General features: G+C 38.6%; 1 long non-coding RNA gene across 1 annotated transcript in view; it reads right to left on the bottom strand.

The window, feature by feature from the left end:
- Nucleotides 1-6,012: 6,012 nt before the first annotated feature.
- The window catches only part of LOC136792379 (uncharacterized), an 82,590-nt gene continuing 68,547 nt past the window's right edge, over nucleotides 6,013-20,055 (bottom strand). Inside the window, exon 3 of the long non-coding RNA XR_010836071.1 lies at nucleotides 6,013-6,660. This is a non-coding gene — a long non-coding RNA (uncharacterized lncRNA). The remainder of the gene's footprint in view (nucleotides 6,661-20,055) is intronic.

Genomic DNA, 20,055 nt, shown 5'->3' with positions numbered 1-20,055 from the left:
TGTTGGTGTCCTTCAATCCCACTTACATCTACGTAGATAGTTATTTCACCTAAATTCTCCTAAATGTGTCCATTTGAGTGTGCCAGCTATCTCCTATTGAGACTGTGACTGTGAGTCACAAACATTCAACAAAATCTCCTCTCTTCTCATACTTTAATAAAAAATAGTTTTGTAATACATAGTATACTGGGCTCCAGTGAGTGGATTACTATTTCATGGTGTTTATGAATTTTTTACAGGTAAATTCTCTTCCGTGTCAGCCTGTTTACAAACAAAGAATTTTGTCCAAAAAGTTTTAGAGCAAGAAGAAAATTGATTAATTGCCCAGTTCAACCATGATCCAACACAATTTTCACACTGAAGAAATTAGATGCAGAGAGCTGAAAAGACCACACAGGATTACACAGTTAGTGTTAGGACTGATTCTAAAAACCATGTTAAACTTTAAATTGTTAAGGAAAATTTTATGTCTTAAAATCTATGATTTCAAAAATATCTTAGATGACAAGATTTGTCCTTAACAGACTGTAGAAGAGCTGATATAAAGTCATTCTGCAGATAAAAGGTGATTTCACTGATGAACTGTTCATCAGATGAGCCAACATTGTGTTTTATTCTCAGTTTGCTCTAGTTACAAGTATTTCATCCCAAAGCATTGGCAGCACACCGTCTTAGCCTAAGTATATATTTGCACAAAGACCTATAACTGCCCAAACACAGAGACCTCTTCCCACTGTGATAAAGTACAATTAACAGATAATGACATCCATGCCTTGGGTGGTGGTCAAGGTTTGGTGAATTAATAAAATTGCACAACTGGTTTCCATCTTTGCTTATTTCTAATCTTGTTTATCAGTATCAGAGGCCATGGCTCCCATCTGATAAATTATAATTTATCAGAAATTTATAATTTCTGATAAATTGGGTAAGCTTATCTGTTATGGGGTGAATGTTTGTGTCCCTCCCCCAAAATTCATATGTTGAAATCCTAACTCCAAATGTGATGGTATTAGGAAGTGGGGCCTTTGGGAGGTCATTAGGGTCATAAGGGTGGAGCCCTCATGAATGGGATTAGTGCCTTACAAGGCGCTGAAGAGACCAGAGTTCTCCCCTCTGACATGTGAGGACACAGGCGAGAACCAGGAAGCAGGACCTCATCAGACACCAAATCTGTTGGTGCCTTGATCTTGGATTTCCCAACCACCAGAACTGTGAGAAATCAATGTTTGTTATTAAACCACCTAGTCTATGGTATTTTTGTCATAGTATCTTGAATGAACTAAGACACCTATCTAAAATAGAAATTGTTTCTGAATATGGATCTTAATATAGCTGTAATAGTTCACATCTGGGCAATTCTCTCTTGTTAATGTTTTCAGGAATTTGGAGTAGACATATGTGAAACTATATCACATATAGTCAAGATCCCAAGGTAGACTTTTTTGGAGGCCTATAGAATATTAGTCCAAAAGAACACAGCAACTACCCACACTCAATTCTCATAACCACTGAAGAGCTGACAGGCCTCACTGAAATATTCTTAACTGTCTTGCCTGGATCAAAACCACTGAAGCTGAAGCTGCTGTACTACACTTGCTAATCCGTGAACCAGGCAGCCCTCCCTCACTGTAAAAGAGAGATCTTTTCTCCTGCAGGCTCAAGAGGAAAAGAGTTCATTTAGATTTAGATAAGGCTGAGAATCTGCCTGAGCCCCAAAGCCACAGGAGGCTCTCCCCAACTGAGGGCTCAGGCGCCTGCATCTCAGTGCCCCTGAGAAAAGGGGCCACAGCTCCAGCTGAGCAGGTAATATTGGCTCCTCTCCTTCTCTCCCTCCTCCAGGGCTTTGCCATTCCTGCCACATACTTTTTCAATATAGATTAAACACTTGTAATTCCATTTTTAGTTAAACTGTATTTTGTCAGCTCCCAGGTGTTTCCTCCCAGACACCAGTGTGGAGGTGAGCTTGTGATTTATCATCCGAGTCCTTCACAGGATAACAGGAAAGAAGAGTTTCAGGAGCTGATCTTCTTTAGTGTAGTGCATTAAGGTGTCTGGAGGAAGAAATGCATGATCTTTTAATATAAAGGAAATGGCCATTGGCCTTTGCATCTTTAACCTCAGGCTGCGCAGAAATCTACCTCCACAGGAATGCGATGCCTACATTGTGTGAAGCCCAACACATGCCCCAAAAGGCCAAGAACCACACCTGTTTAGCTTCAAATGCTCTGATCAGCTAGGAAGAAAGGAAGGAAGAAAAGAAGATGGGAGAAAGGAAGGGAAGGAGGGAAAGAGGGAAGAAGGAATGAAAAAGGGAAAGAAGGAGCTCACATTTTCATACAGTTCATTTATCTGACTTTTATGAAAATAATGGACCACTATGATAGGACCAAGCCAATGTGATACCTCTCCACCCTACTGAGGGGGAAGGAAGCTAACACGCTCTGAGTGCTTGCTGTGTGCTGGATGTTTCACATATTCTCTAATAAAAATAATAGTTTACATTTATTAAACTCTATGTCAGGCATTATTGGGATGCAATTTATGTACATTCTTTCATTTAATGCTTACAATCTTTCAGGTACTCTTTTTATCCCCGTTTATCCTCAAACTAAAATTTAAACACAGAACACTACAAAATCAATCACCTTTAAGTTTAAAAACTCCTCACTGTCTTAAGAATATTTAGTCCTGTTTTAAAACAGAGCTAAACAACAAAACTGAGATTGGATTTAGTTATCTAAGTCATCGAAAATCAGGCTTCCATTGAGTGGTGGGAACAGGATCTGAACCCAGTTCTATATGATGCCCAAAGCCCAAGTTCCATCCGCTGCACCAACTTAACTTCTTGAATTCCAACTGAAATCCATGTGTTTATAATCATCTAAAAAGTGCTGGGTGATGGAGCCTTTGAATTGCAGTGTTCTCACCCTACCCCTCCCTTCCTCTCCCCTCCCATGTGGGAGTCTTACAAGGAGTTGAATTTTACCCTCACCTACATGGCCCCTCACTGCCACCACTCACCCTGCCTGTGTTCTGGATCTCAGCCTCAAGACCACGAAATCCAGAATCCAAGGAAGGAAGGTTCCAACAGTCATTCAGCAGTTTTGCCCTACACTAGATTCCAGACATGTATCAATCCTGGCATTCCTCATGCATTCATTCCATAAACATTTAATGATTATCTCAATATGAACTATGAAAGGTCTTAAGGCTACAGAAGTGTGTGTAGTGGAGTGAGAGCTCCTGCCCACAAGAAAACTCAATGTCCACTACAGAAATAGACATGCTAACCAAACATTTATGAATAAATAAATGCCCCGGGGGGTTTAAATCAAGTCTAGATTCTAGAAATTAGACCTAAATGGAAGTAGACCAAGAAGAAGTACTGAAGTTGTCTTACGGGAGTCCCAGAGAAGTTAGCAATTGGTCTATCTTGAAGGAAAAACAAGAGTTTACCAGACCTAAAAGCAGAAGTATCAGGCAGAAGCCCTAGCATGCACAAAGACAGAAGTAAAAGAACACATACAATTCTGGAAACGATCATAGTTCCATGATGGGGGTGGGGTGTAGGGAGAGTGGCAGGATCCTGTGCTGTAAACAGGTTTTGACTATATTTTACAGGCCACAGAGTCATTAAACAATCTTAATTCCTGGTTGCAGCTTGAGAGGAATGATTCCATCGCTAGTCCTGCTTGAAGGTGTGACATAGGCTCCAGGAGACTGGGTGTTCCATTGCTGTGTCTGCTTCATCTCCCTCAGATCTGAGCGGATGGAATGGAACCAGCCTTCCCAAGGCTTCTTGTCCCTCCAGTATGCTAGAACATCCCAACCAAAGTGCTTACTGGCCATCACAGTTTCCCTGTCTCAGCTCTCCTCTCTCTCCCTCCTCCTGGCAACATTTTGAATCTAAAATAAAATCAGCTTCTGCCTATAGTGAATAATTACAATAATAATGGTATTTCTAAGAGCTTTTTGTCTCCCTCCGAGCTTCTGTCCTGTGGAGGCCCCAGGGGACTGATAAACTCAGCAAATTTACGTGATATGAAAACCAAATCATTTATCCAAAAGCTGCCTAATGAGGTTACTTTGGAAAGGAACACTACTCTTAAAGCAAAAATCAAAATGCCAAAAGGCAGAGGAAGAAATGTTTCAATAGTTGCATTCCTGACACCCACAGGCAAAGGAAATACAGGACAAGTGATACTTAAAGTTATCAAAAGCCATGATGTTATTTAAGGCAGATCATCACACAGGTGAGAATATAAATAAGAATAACTCTTTACATTTCCAGAGCAGCATAGTTCTTAGCTTTTCCCGAAATGTTTTCACAAATACCATCTCAGGTGAGACACACAGCTGTTTTGTAGAGGTTGCATGCTCAGAGAAACTAGGAGCCAGGTGTTTGAATAATTACCCAATGTCATGTGACCCATAAGTGATAAAGCCCAGATAGAACACACACCTTCTGCCTCATGATCAGCATTCTTGTGATAAGCTGAATTTGATCCCCCCACGCCCCAGAAGAAGCTTCTATTATTCCACAAACATATGTTAGTGCTGATTATGTGCCAGTCAATATTCTAAGTGTTTAGGGATATTGACACATTTAACCCTGATAATAACCCTGAGGCCCAGAGAGATTCAGTAACTTGTCCAAGCTGCCATAGCAGAGTCAGGACTTGAAGCCCTGTGGTTGGATTCCAGAAACCATGAGGTTATGCTGCTTCTCTGAGCTCATATTCATAATTTTTAAACAAAGAAAATGGTTCATCTCTAATTTATTATCTACTAACTTTCTAAAGACTGACTGACTTTTTAGAGGTTCACTCTTTTTTTTTTTTTTTTTAATTTATTTAGTTTATCTTTGACCACAGTGGGTCTTCATTGCTGTGCATGGTGTTTCTCTAGTTGCAGCGAGTGGAGGCTACTCTTCGTTGCAGTGCGTGGGCTTCTCATTGCCGTGACTTCTGGTTGTGGAGCATGGACTCTAGGCACGCGGGCTCAGTAGTTGTGGCTCGTGGGCTCAGTTGCTCTGCGGCAGGTGGGATCTCCCCAGACCAGGGCTGGAACCTGTGTCCCCTGCACTAGCAGGCGGATTCTTACAGAGGTTCGCTCTTGAAAGTTCTTCAAAGTCAGTGCATTTTAATGTCTTATTAGACCAGGGGTCTCAAAGCCCTTTCATGGGATCTGTGAGGTTAAAATTATTTTTATAATAATACCAAACATTATTTGCCTTTTCACTCTCATTCTGTAGACAAGTGTACAGCGGAGTGTTCCAGAGGTTACCTAATGTGTGACATTGCAGTAAGTGGCATGCAGAAGCAGATATGATAATGTAACTCTCATCTATTAAGCCAGACATTAAAGTAATTGGCAAAAATGTAAAACAATTCCACTCTTCTCACTAAATTGTCTTACTGAGGAAAACAATGATTTTTCATTTAAAAAAATATGGTAACATGTGATGGGTTTATTATTTTTCAAATAAGTTTATTTAAAATTTGTCATTTTTAATTTTTAATAAGGTAAATATTAAAAGATAATTCACATAAACAAAAACTTTTTGGGGTCCTCAATGATCGAAAAAGTATAAATGCCTCCTGAGACCAAAAAGTGAGAATTCCTGCCCTAGATTATTTAAAATCTACCATCATAGAACCTAGTAATGAAGAGCTTTAGGGTAAAGTTCAAGAGGTGTTAAATACTGTAACATTTGGAAATGACATCTTCAATGTCATATTTACTTCTACTAATTCCTTTATTAATAAGTAAGGAAACCAAGGCCCAAATTGATTAAGGGCTTGTGCACTTAGTACAAAACTGGTACTACAAACCACATTTTCATCATAAATTAATTCTTTTGAAACTTTTGTTGAATAATAAGTTTGAAGGCAGAGTGGGAAATTGGAAAATAATAGTAGGTAAAAGGAAGCATATGGATAGTATTTTAGAGTTTTCAAAGTGCTTCCATTCTCATACACTTCAGCATACACTCACAAGGTGATTCCTAGGCAGGATAGATAGCCCCATTTTTTGGCTGATTTTTAATTTTATTTTATTTTTATCAGATAAAAAAACTTATTTAGCTTTAAAAGTGAAATAGCACTATAAGACTTTCAACTATTAACAGTGGTCCCTGTCTCACCTATCCCTAACCCTTCATATCTTGTTCTCTAGAAGCAAATACTTTTACCTCTTTGGGTTGTTTCTTGTCATATTTACAACCATGTGTCTAAACTCTATACTTACACTTCTATTTCTTGGCTAGTTTATACTCTGTTATTTGACTTCCAACTAGAAACTTGAGGATTTAGCCCTTGTTTGGCTCACCTATTGCTTTATTAAAATCTACCCTCAAAACATAAAACCTTAATGCAGTCATGGATTATAATCTCTTCTCACAGTTGTGTGGTTCCACTAGACTCAGGTGGGCTCATCTAGGTGTCTCAGGGTGGCTTGTCTTCATGTGGCTGCAGTCAGATGGTGGCTGAGGCTGGATTCCTCTTGAGGGAGTCGTCTTCTGCACTCATGTATCTAATTGTTGCTGCAGTGGCTAATATAGCTGAGGACTGGTCCAGCTGAGGCCTGTGGGCCTCTGCGTGGTCTCTTCAGCATTGTGGTCTCAGGGTAAGCAGACTTCTTAGATGGCAGCTGAAGGTTCTAAAAGCAGGAATTCCAAGAGAACAAGATCAAAGTCATGATCTTTTCTGACCTGGTTTTGGAAGTCACTCAGCATCACATCCACTGCATTTTGATGGTAACAAATGGGCCATGAGGCCAGAGGGGAATAAGACTCCATCTCTGCATGGGAGATTGGCAAGACCACATAGTGTCAGAGCACATGGATGGGAAGCACTGACAGGGGCTTCTTTGGAAAATACAATCAGCCACAGCACTCTCATTCCAACCTACACATCCCTCCTTCCCTCCTCCATCTTTTCAACATTCAGTGTTTACATTATTATTTAATCCACGTAAGTATTTTCCACAGCTGAGCCACATAGTATATAATGATTATGTCACTTTTCTTTTACATGATTTTATTTTTCTGGAAGTTAACGATTTGTAATTTTTCCTTTTTTAAATTTTTTCTTAATTTCTGTGTTCCTATGACTAATTCTTTCCCAAATCTTCAACAGAACTAAAATTCACCACTCAGTGCAATCATATACCTCAAGGAGTCTAACGCGTCCAGTTTCTTTTCCTTTTAGAGATTCTTCCTAGAGGCTTGGCCCTTCTGATCCAAGATGTGCTGTGTGAGCTAGTCACTCTCTCTCTCCCTGATATGCAGTAGGCTACATGGGGACTTCCACTAATCACTAACCCCTTTCCTTTCTCCTGTGTTGAATCATCTGTTTCATGGATGATGTGTCTTCTTCTTTGTTGATTTATAGAGTAATTGTTCTATTAGCTTGACAAGAAGGGCTGTATGGGAGGTAAAATTTTTGAGAACTTGCCTGTATGAAAATGAATTTATGTGACATTTACACTAGTTTTTCTGGATATAAAATTCTAGGTCAGAATTTTCACTTGGTGTCTATAAAGTCATTGATCCATTACCATCTAGCTTCAACGTACTGTTGAAAAGTCCAGTGTCAATCTGATGCTCAATCCTTTTTGTGAGACCTAGTTTCCTCTTTCTCTTTAGCTGTATTCAGATATTGTATGATGACGGAAGTCCTTTGTTATTCATTGTGCTGGGCGCACAGTGGGTGCTTCCAATGTGAAATCATATTCTGTATTATTTCTCTGACAATCACCCCCAACCACCACTATCATTTTATTTATGATTTATTTTTGAAATTTCTGCTAATCAGATATTGTGCCTTCTTGACAGCTCCTATAAATTTTTTCTTTCCCTAATTTCCATCTCTATATTTTAGCACTACTTTCTGGAAGATCTCATGAACTTTTGCATTCCATTCTTCTATGGATCTCTTTGAAATTTCTACCATCATGTTTTTATTTTCTAAAAGCGCTTTCTTGTTTCCACTTTTTTTTTTTTACAGTATTCTCTTTTCAGTTAATGGAAGCAATATCTTCTGTGAAGATTATCAAATACAGGTTTTATGGTGAAAGTAGTTTCCTATTTATTCTTCTGAAATTTCTTTTTGTTTATTTCGGTTTCTTTCATGTTGGAAGCTTTCCTCAAGAGTCTGGTACACTTGGTTTTTCATTCATATTTAAGAATGGGGTAATACAGATTTAACAACTGCTTTTCTGATTGAGACGGAATGAGGTACTTTTCCAGGGGTGCTACCGAAGTGACCATATCTATTGGTCTTTTCTCCTTAGCTAGTAAAGAAAAGCTGAAGGTCATAAGTCTGGTAGTTAGCACTTTAGGAACAGGGTAGAGAGAAGAAGATGAGATAGAGGAATTAACATCTCTATTGTAGACTTTTATTTTTTATTTTTTTAGAGGGCTGGTAAATGAAACTTTAATTTGTTAAATAATAAAAATATAATCATCAGTAGCGAACCAATTATGAAATTACTATCAAAGTACAAATTCAACAAGTAAAAAATGTGCTTTAATATCAATCGTTTGATTTTCTTTTACGTTTGAATCAAGATGTATGACTAAGAGTAATCATTCTTTTTTTTTTTTTTAACACTGATACAATAGAGTTTAATATAGAATCCATATTCAAATTTCCACATTTGCCCCCAAATATTCTTTTTTTTTAAACATCTTTATTGGAGTATAACTGCTTTACAATGGTGTGCTAGTTTCTGATTTATAAAAAAGTGAATCCATTATACATATATATATGTTCCCATATCTCTTCCTTCTTGCATCTCCCTCCCTCCCACCCTCCCTATCCCACCCCTCTAGGTGGTCACAAACCACCCAGCTGATCTCCCTGTGCTATGCAGCTGCTTCCCACTAGCTATCAATTTTATGTTTGGTAGTGTATATATGTCCATGCCACTCTCTCACTTTGTCACAGTTTACCCTTCCCCCTCCCCATATCCTCAAGTCCATTCTCTAGTAGGTCTGTGTCTTTATTCCTGTCTTACGCCTAGGTTCTTCATGACACTTTTTTTTTTCTTAGATTCCATATATATGTGTTAGCATACAGTATTTGTTTTTCTCTTTCTGACTTACTTCACTCTGTATGACACACTCTAGGTCCATCCACCTCACTACAAATAACTCAATTTTGTTTCTCTTTATGGCTGAGTAATATTCTATTGTATATATGTGCCACATCTTCTTTATCCATTCATCTGTTGATGGACACTTAGATTGCTTCCATGTCCTGGCTATTGTAAACAGAGCTGCAATGAACATTTTGGTACATGACTCCTTTTGAATTATGGTTTTCTCAGGGTATATGCCCAGTAGTGGGACTGCTGGGCCCTATGGTAGTTCTATTTGTAGTTTTTTAAGGAACCTCCATACTGTTCACCATAGTGGCTGTATCAATTTACATTCCCACCAACAGTGCAAGAGGGTTCCCTTTTCTCCACACCCTCTCCAGCCTTTATTGTTTGTAGATTTTTTGAAGATTGCCATTCTGACGGGTATGACATGATATCTCATTGTAGTTTTGATTTGCATTTCTCTAATGATTAATGATGTTGAGCATTCATGTAAAAGTATGAAATTAGAACACTCCCTAATACCATACACAAAAATAAACTCAAAATGGATTAAAGACCTAAATGTAAGGCCAGATACTATAAAACTCTTAGAGGAAAACATAGGCAGAATACTCTATGACATAAATCACAGCAAGATCCTTTTTGACCCACCTCCTAGAGAAATGGAAATAAAAACACAAATAAACAAATGGGACCTAATGAAACTTAAAAGCTTTTGCACAGCAAAGGAAACCATAAACAAGACCAAAAGACAACCTTCACAATGGGAAAAAATATTTGCAAAAGAAGCAACTGACAAAGGATTAATCTCCAAAATTCACAAGCAGCTCATGCAGCTCAATAACAGAAAAACAAACAACCCAATCCAAACATGGGCAGAAGACCTAAATAGACATTTCTCCAAAGAAGATACACAGATTGCCAACAAACACATGTAGACTTTTATTTAGTCCCTTGTTTTTTAGCACTTTACTCCTGATTTCAGTTTTCCAGGAGCTACATGCTACTGTTTTGTTTAGTTTGGAGTCTTTTTTCTCCTTTGTTTCTATTTGTTTGGCTTTTGGGTTTGCTTAGTTTTTTAGATCAAATACATAGCTTGTTCTCTAATGCAACTGGAAAAAAGTTTAAAGTTATGCCAGCTCAATGCACAGCAGTTGTAGAGACAAGAATATGGTTGAATGGACAAATCCACTGATCTTGCTCCTGAGTGACACTGCCATGAATCTATGATGATATCAAATCAAACTAATATGAAAAACATTTTTTTTGGAAAAGGGTACTTATTGTTTTTCACTATGATAAATGCCACAGAGGAGGAGGTGGATGATATAATATGAAAGGCTTCTGATGGCACTAGTTTTAAGAAATGAGAAATATAGTAGTCACAGGGGATTTTCCCAACAAAGACTTACAACAATCCAGCAACTGAACTGTGGCTAAAGAGCCAGTTGGCCTTTGGCTCTATTTAATAATGTCTATTTGATAATGCAATTATTTCCTCACTAAGCTGAAAGTATCTAGTTGAGAAGTGGGAGAAAAAAAGAGAGGTACAATCAAATATTATTTTCTCCTCTGAATACTGACTTTACGATGAATTTTTTAAAATTGTTTTGTTTTGTTTTTGTTTTGGCCATGCCCCAGGGCTTGTGGGAACTTAGTTCCCTGACCAAGGATCGAACCGGAGCCCTCAGCAGTGAAAGCGCCAAGTCCTAACCACTGGACCAAGGAATTCCCTTTAAATTTGTTTTATTTCACTAATTAGATTAGACTTAGATTACACTAAGTGTACAACTCAACGAACTTTTCATGTGTGTATACCTGTGCAACCACTATCTTGTCAAGAGAGAGAATATTCCCAGAGCCCAGCAATTTTCCATGTGCCCCTTTCCTAGTCACATCTTCACTTAGAGGTAATCACTATGCTGACTTCTAAATCTATAGCTTAGTTTTGCTTATTCTTGGACTTCATAAAAATATAATCACACAGTTTGTACTCTTTTGTTTCTGGCTTTTTTCACTCTTACATTATATCTATGAAATTTATCTATGTTATTATGTGTATCTGGAGTTTCTTCTTCTTGTTTTTTTTTTTTCTTTCTATTTAGTGTTCCATTATATGGATATTCCACAATTTATGTCCATTCCCACTGATGGAGATTTTGGTTGTTGTTTCCAGTTAGGTTATTATGAAAAAAGCTGCTATGAACATTGTTGCACATGTGTTTTTGTGGGTACATGCATTCATTCTCTTGAGCATATCTATAAGAGTAGCATTGTTGAGTCATAGGTTAGGCATATGTTAATTTTGGTAGGTACTGCCTAATCATATTCCAAATGCAACTGCTGTGTTCTTTACTCTCATCAGCAATGTAAGAGAGTTTCAGGTACTCCACATCTTCTCTAATACCTTTAAAAAATATTTATTTATCCATATGTTCCAAAATTAGTCTATCAATTGATTTTGTTCCATCAAATTTAAATTAAGACCAGCTGACTGTAATGTCCTGATTTTAATGATTATTATAGGACAAGTTTGCCATAATAGTACCTACCATCCACACTCTGATAGCTAGAGTTGTTTACAATACTTCCTACAAGACTTCTGGGGCTTTTCTAGGTCTGGCACTTTCTACCTCCTCCCATTTTCAATGTTACTGTTAATTCCCTGAAGTGTCCTTGAACACTTTCACTTTGTGCTTTTCATAGAAGAACCTTTTGAGACTGAATCACAATCATTAAATCTAAATCACTATTGCTCAACAAGAAGCTTCTTATTTCTTGTCCACAAGCCAATTTTTTAAGTTGATTCGATTACTTGAAAGAATATGGAAGAAATTGTGATCTATTGACCAAATGAGAGAATGTAGTTCAAGTACAAAGAACCTCATAACACTCAATAGGCTATTTTTAATGTTAAAGGGGAATTATTCCTGTAAAAAGAGTTCAGCAAGAGGGAAGAGATATGGGAACACATGTATATGGATAACTGATTTGCTTTGTTATAAAGCAGAAACTAACACACCATTGTAAAGCAATTATACTCCAATAAAGATGTTAAAAAATTAAAAAATTTTTTAAAATAAATAAATAAATAGAGTTCAGCAGGGTGAAGATCTGTCCTATTATCTGGGGGAGATTATCTATTCCATGTTCAAATTGACTTCTTTCCATTGCTCCTCTTTTCCACTTTACATATAAAACTGTAAGCCTGAATTTAATTCCAATAGAGTCTGATTCTTTATTTTTTTATTTAGGTTGAATGAGCTCATGAAGAGGGGGCAGCTAATTGGATCAAAGTAAATTTAAAACATTATTTAGAAAAAACTCTGTTATAGGTGAGCTGCTCTATCTTTTAAAAGTATATTTTATTAATATATTTGACATGTCCAAAAAGGGTCACACAGGTTATTCTTGAATCTATATGAATAACTGTAAATATTAAAAGGAAAATCTCATGGCAATATCAAAGTGTCACCAAGAAATGTGCTTGGTTATGTCTTTACAAGAGGTCAACTTACTCAAAAATTATGTAACAATACCCAGTTTGTGATCCTAGCTTTAAAGTTTAGCAATTTGATTTTGTCAGCACAGAGAGAGTAAATTCATCTCTTAGGACTAATTCATACTAAAGCAAGCTCACAAAAGACTTGTGCAAAAACCAGAATTATAGTTTATGAATTAAAAATGAGAATCATAACTGTTTTAGCGCTTAGAACACATCAGCATTTTCAGTGCATTTTCTCCCAGTAGACACAAATGATAATCATGAAGCTGTCTCGTGAGCAAGGGAGTCATAGTTAAACGTTTCAATGGCATCAGACTCTGGTAATTCAATTGCATACATTTCCATGGGGAGAAGAGTGAAGGATACTTTGTCCAGGGCATCCCCTACTCTAGTTGTGCAAATAAAAATACCTACTCTAGCTAGCATAAGCAGAAAAGCTATTTATTAAAGAGCATTAGTTAGTTTATGGAATCTTGAAAGGACCAGAGACTTGGAGGCTATGAGCCAGGGGCAACACCAATCACACCATGCAAGAGCTCGGATGACGTCATGGCTTCTGGCCTCGCTGAGCACAGACACCGCTGCTCACACTGCGGACACTGGGTGTGACCCACTGATTCCCGAGAAAACAAAACAACTCCACTGCTTCTCACACCAGAAAATGGAACCTGCTTTTAGCACCTGCTTCGTCATGTTACATTCCTCCGATGCAAGCTTTCACGCAGATGCATGTAATTGGTGAAGCCAAGGTCACATGACTGCTGCAAGGAAGGCTTGGAGAGTGAAACACGGCTTATATCTCAGGTAGATGGGAATCATAATGTGGGACGTCCCCAAAGATCAGCAGGTGTTCAGAAGAAGTTGAGTAGCCATAAAACATGACAAGTAGGGACTTCCCTGTCAGTCCAGTGGTTAAGACTCCACGCTTCCAGTGCAGGAGGCACGGGTTCAATCCCTGGTGGGGGAACAAAGATCCTGCATGCCACACAGTGACGCCAAAAAATAAATAAAATAAAAAACCATGACAAGTGCCCTGTGGAGGACACTGTCAAAGTTTGTTTAATCCTGCGACTCTTTCCTCTGATATGCCAGAAATGCACCTACTATTGTAGTCAGGGAGGGGGTTATGGATGTGGCTGTATAAACATAAAAATTTGTTGAATTTTTGGATTAAGATTGGTGCACTTTATATATGTTATAGCTCAATTTCAAGTTATAAATGACAAGCAAGGAAAAATATGCTTTAATATTTAAGGACTGGATATCATTTCACCATGACCCTTTATTAATTTATTCCTTAAGCATTTAATGTTTAGTTGCCCATATTTTTCTAATATTATATGAGGAAAGTAAGCTCTGGTACATCTTTGGGCACAAGGCCTATTCCATGGAAGACATTATTAGAAGTGAAATTACTGGTGAGACATAATGAACATTTTTAAATCTCTTAGTGCATATTGCTGAATCACCAGAAAAGTTGTACCAATATATATGCCCACCATCAGTACCTGGGTGTGATTTTTTTTCATCTCCCTCAGAAGCTTTATGAGTTACCATCTATCCTATCTTTATAAAATTGATTGACCAAAAAAGTTCTCTCCTTGTTTTGAAATGCTTACTTTTTTTTTTTTTTTCCTGTAGTACGCGGGCCTCTTACTGTTGTGGCCTCTCCCGTTGCGGAGCACAGGCTCCGGACGCGCAGGCTCAGCGGCCACGGCTCACGGGCCCAGCCGCTCCGCGGCATGTGGGATCTTCCTGGACCGGGGCACGAACCCGTGTCCCCTGCATCAGCAGGCGGATTCTCAACCGCTGCGCCACCAGGGAAGCCCTCTCTCCTTGTTTTAATCTGCACTTCTTTGATAACCAGTGCTCTAAACACCTGTGAATGAATATGAAATATGAATATGAATGTGAAAGTGCTTTCTTTACTGTCAATACATGCCACCCAGAGAGCAGAGCACAGCCACACTTAGGTCACTCATTCTATTCTCGTGAGATGGTTTATATAAATCTTAATAAGAGAAAGAGAAGAATGGTATAATCTGTTCTTTAGGCTTCATTGTGTCATAAAAATTTTCAAGTATGTGCAATTTCATATCACTGTTGGAGGATTGAGGAAACCTAACTCTAGTGCAAAAAACCCCAACCAACCAAACAAACAAACAAAAAAAGGAAAGTTGTATTTGATGACATCATTGTCTTTTTTGATCCTTAAAGAGGGAAGCAGGTTCCTTTGGAGGAGAAGCTGAGACCACAGTTTCACGTGAGATGGAGGAATAAACTCCCAGATATCCTTAGACATTTAATAGAATTCCAGGAAAAAGTTGCCATCAGCAGAGGCTCTGAAATCGATGCAGGTGATAGTTTATTTTAACTTAATATCATATTGGGGAGAAAATCAAATAACTTTATCAAATAACCCTTCAAACTGATGTCTGTCTCATAGCTCTTACACTTTCATCTACTTCCCTGTAAAAGACTCTATTAATTAGGGGCTTGGCAAGGAAAAGAGACACTCTTTGCTATTTAAACAAAAATAAAAATTCCTGAAACAGTTATTCTCACCTATAAATTTTTCCTAAAACGTTACTTTCATTTGTCAAGTTCAAAAAAAAGCTATACGAATTTAAATTGTAGTAGTATTATAACATTAATTCAAGAAGGATTTATACCGTTAAAATAGTGAGTCCTTCCGTCTAGCTAAAAAGCCAATCTTCTTTCATACCTTTCTTCCGCTTTTGTAATTGTCTTCATATGAGACCTACACATTTTTTTTTTTTTTTCTTTTGGCGGTACGCGGGCCTCTCACTGTTGTGGCCTCTCCAGTTGCGTGCGGAGCACAGGCTCCTGACGCGCAGGCTCAGCGGCCATGGCTCACGGGCCCAGCCGCCCCGCGGCATGTGGGATCTTCCCGGACCGGGGCATGAACCCGTATCCCGTGCATCGGCAGGCGGACTCTCAACCACTGCGCCACCAGGGAAGCCCCACATTTCTTTTTCTATTGGTTCATGATTAGTTAATGGGTTTGGGGTGCTATAGTAAATGGAATTTTTTTTTCCATTATGTTTGCTTACCAGTTGTTGCTGGTATAGAGAAGTATTGACTTTTGTGCATTTCTCCTGATTCAGATGCTTTCTGAATTCCCATTAATTTAAAATCTTTCAGTTGATTCACTTGGATTTTCCAAGACAATTTTCGATGTATTGATGCTGAAGGCAGGCCATTCTACTGCTATAAGATGACTCTGCCTCACCCTGTTCTGAGCCTTTCCGTGTTCATTTTCACAAGTCTCATTTCAGACTTGGTTGGCCCTTGTGCCTACTCACACCGAATGCACATGTGCGTGTACACACACACGCACATAAAATCTTGCCCAAACAATACTGAAGAGATTTATAACATGACATTATCAGAAATATTCTTTATCCCCATAGGGCCCAGCTTTAGGTAAAGCTTGATCCAATAGCCCTGACACTTTCACCAAGGCCCTAGTTTCTCTGTCTCCTTGCTCTGCATAGTGTCTGGTTTACCCCCCGCACCAAGACACCCACTCCATCTTTCAAGAGCTCCAAGTTTTCTTCCTGTGGAAGCCAAAGCCAAAAGCAAAGCGAAACAAATTAAAATTTAAAAACAAAAAAAATACCAATAATAAAAGACACAGTATCAGTTCTGGAACTTACTTTCTTACATTATCCAAAGGAGAGAGAAAGAGAAGGAGTTTCCTTCTTATAGAAACTTCTCCCTCGTGGCTGCCTCAACAAACATCTCACATCTAATTCTGTCCACGGGTATGACATGAATATCCCTGATCCAGTCACTCTACTGAGGGAAAGAGACACACTGGTAGATTCAAGACAGTCAAGACCCATCCCTGGAGATGGCAGTGAGGTCAAAACCAACCCCTGATGGCTAAGAATGGGGACTGGTGGCCAAAGGAAAAATAAAAGTGAGGACAAATGCTGGGCAGCAGACAACAGATATTCACCACAGATGGTAGGTGCTGGCTACAGGTTCTTTTAGCTCCTATACCCTACAAATCGACACTTACCTAGTGCATGCTGTCTTAAGGCAGCGTCCCTCGCAAAAAGTAAAGCTCCCAATCAGTGCCCAACCAGCATTAATTCACAGTTCCTATGATTTTACCCTGAACAGAAGCACAGCGTCAGGATGTGTGTATGACTTCCCGATTCCTGTCTCCCCTCTTCCGAGGAAGTGAAGACAGAAGGCTTTATAACCAGAGGGTCTTTGGATTAGCTCCCTACTAAAGCCTCAGACTGAAGCACTATCCCTGGTTTGCCACAGTTGCCAAAGAACCCAGGAGGGAGAGCACCGATAACTCAGTGAAAAGTCACCCCCTGCCACTGAAAACCCAACTCACAAACAACTAATCACCCTCTTCCCTGCTCCCCATGGAGCACCTCTCACGGCAAAGAATAAATGTGCTTTCAGCTAAGAGCGCGGCCTTGCTCATTCTCATGCTCAGTCTCTACCTTGGCCCCGGAACATGGCGCCCGTTCAATCCAGATGCAGCTATTTCCCCTGTGACACAGGACTACCTCCTCTGGACTCTGCACCTTGCTTTCAGATCTCATCATTTCCCAGCAAGTTGCGTAGCTGATTCTGGACAGGCCTTATCTTAGGATGCTTGCCTGATTCGTCTGTCTTCTCTATAATACTTTTGACAATGCTATAAACATTCTATGCACTCAATAAATATCTTTAATGACTTGAGAATTTTATTCCCTTGGAAGAACTATATATCCGTTGAAGTGGAACAAGGCAAACTGAGACGGTACACATTTCCATGGCATACAACCCCTATTAGTCATTTCTCGGTAAACTTCCTCTTAGATTTTAACATGCAAACTTCATAAAACACGTGTATCTTTAAATACAATGTTCTGCTGTCAATAATGATGAAGGAAAGAATGTATGTCACCAAACCTCAGTGCAACATTATCACGAACATGTCATGCAGGTAAAAGTCTTAAGTTACATTCAAAATATAACATCACACAGAGTATAAAGAGTGTGGGAATATCCCAGCTGTTGCTGGTGTAAGAAAGTGGATCCCAAGAGAGGATCATAGAGCCGGGGGTCATGAAGATGCGATGACAAAGATTATGATGGAACACATTGGCGATTTGACAAGAATCTGGTGAAAACCTGTTTCTGAAGAAAATAAGCAAAGTTGGTTGTTTTTAGTGTTTCTGCATCCTAAAGCCTCAACCAGCTCCTTGAAGACTAATCACAGTCTTCTGCTTAGGAGCCTTTAGAAAAGCCTCAGAAATGTGGCGCCTCTCTACAGTTCCTCTCGCTGTGATAGTCTGCCTGAGAATGCCCTTTTTTCACCCAGTCAACGCCAACTCCTTACAGCACCTCCTTTCATAACCCTTGACAAACAATGGCTTCAACCCTTCTCCCCAATTCCATTCTCAACTTTTTGCAACCTGCAGATGACAAAGAATTCATTACAAGAAATGAACTTTTTCTTCTAAATTTTTATTAGCTTTTTCCCTAACAACTATATTTATTTCTGTGTATCCATTTCTATGCCCTATCATAAACATAATATTTAGGACATGGAGTAAACACTGTACATGTTACTGCATAAAAAGCATTACTAATAGTCTTACTAAGTGTTTGCTGATCAGCAGGGGGTGGTTAATTTTTTACTCCCTAACACGGTAGTTACTTCTACCTAGACCTTTTACTGCGTCTTAGTTACATTTAGGAAATTGGCTGGTTGTTTTGTGTTGACATGTAATGGATTATAATTTTTCTCCTTTTAAATGACAAGCAATAGGTTTGGTTAGCGTTTTCATGCAAAATGCCTGATCTTCAGGAGCAGATTCTTATAATTACCATTGCGTTATATAGGGCTGGACAAAATAATTTTTCAGCATTTTTGAAGTTTCTACTATACTCAAAGCGCTGGGCTGGGTGATACAGAGACACCAAGGCGATCATTACGCGATTCCCCCACCCTCAAACAGCCCCAGAATAGTAGGGGAGATAAACATCTATTCATCAAACTACAATATAGGTCTAATTGTGGAAAGCAACAAAACTGAAGCAGAAACAAAGCTCTGTGTGAGCAGAGAGATGCATTAATTCCAACTGGAACAAAGGATAGAGATTTGACAATGAAGCTTAAAACTATCAAGTGATAAAAGAGAGTTTACAAGCATTAACAAATGTGTTTGTGCATATTAATCACACCATTAGGGCTCTAAAGAGAATGGCAAATATGTCAAATTCTCACTTATCCCCTCAGTAGTAGCAATGAGGTACAATTTTACATTGTTGGTGAAAAGGAAAGTCTATTAAGAAAACAAATAGGGTAAGCAAGAATATGAACGAAACATCTACTTCCTAAGCAAATAAGTGCTTGGATTATTTTAAAATTATACATTAGTCATATGACCTTGAGCAAGAACTGAACTCTGTTGGCTTCATTTTTCTCATATGTAAAACTGGGACATGAATTAAATGATTTCTGAATGTCTCATAAAGTCAAAAATGCTATAATTATATAATTTGCATACAATTCAAATTACTGAGTGCCTGCCATGTATACAATGCCATATGCACTGGAAAGTATTAAATAAACATAATGCACAACCTCTGACTTCAGAAACATCATCTTTTTGGAGAGGTCCATCAGTGTCAGGATCTGTGTGCCCAAGTGTCAAAAGGCAAGGTCCAAATAATAAGCAACTTGGGAACTGAGAGAGCAAGAGGGTCTTGGAGCCAAGGGAAACATCTGGTGGGGGGGAAAGGACTTAAAATATGCCACAAAGGAAGTTTGGATTTGAGGAGAAAATTAAGAGGAAGAAGCCACCAAACTCCTCTACCTACCTCCCACCCCTGACTAAAGGCAACCCCAAAGGGGGTGTACAGGAATCATTAGAGCTCCAGATCACTCTTTGGAAAATACTACTTTATCATTCAGCAGTTAGCCACTAAATGCAAATATCTAGGCCATGCATTAGAGCAATCGGTAACGGCTGGTTTTCAAGGCTTCTATAGTATGTTAACTTACATTTTGTTGCTATTTCTGTGAGTACTGTTCTTAGTTTTATGTGGTCATCAATTCAAACTTTGAAAATAAATCTACAGTCTGAGCAATAGCAGTAATGATGAAAACCTTAATACCTTATTCTTAGTGTTTATTATTAATAACGGTTGGGTCTGGACCTAAATGTAAGGCCAGACACTATAAAACTCTTAGAGAAAAACATAGGCAGAACACTCTATGACGTAAGTCACAGCAAGATCCTTTTTGACCCACCTCCTAGAGAAATGGAAATCAAAACAAAAATAAACAAATAGGACCTAATGAAACTTAAAAGCTTTTACACAGCAAAGGAAACCATAAACAAGATGAAAAAACAACCCTCAGAATGGGAGATAATATTTGCAAACCAATCTACTGACAA

Source organism: Kogia breviceps, chromosome 13 (assembly GCF_026419965.1).
Source record: "Kogia breviceps isolate mKogBre1 chromosome 13, mKogBre1 haplotype 1, whole genome shotgun sequence".
NCBI classification, from domain to species: domain Eukaryota; kingdom Metazoa; phylum Chordata; class Mammalia; order Artiodactyla; family Physeteridae; genus Kogia; species Kogia breviceps.
This window is presented reverse-complemented; position numbering and strand designations above follow the sequence as displayed.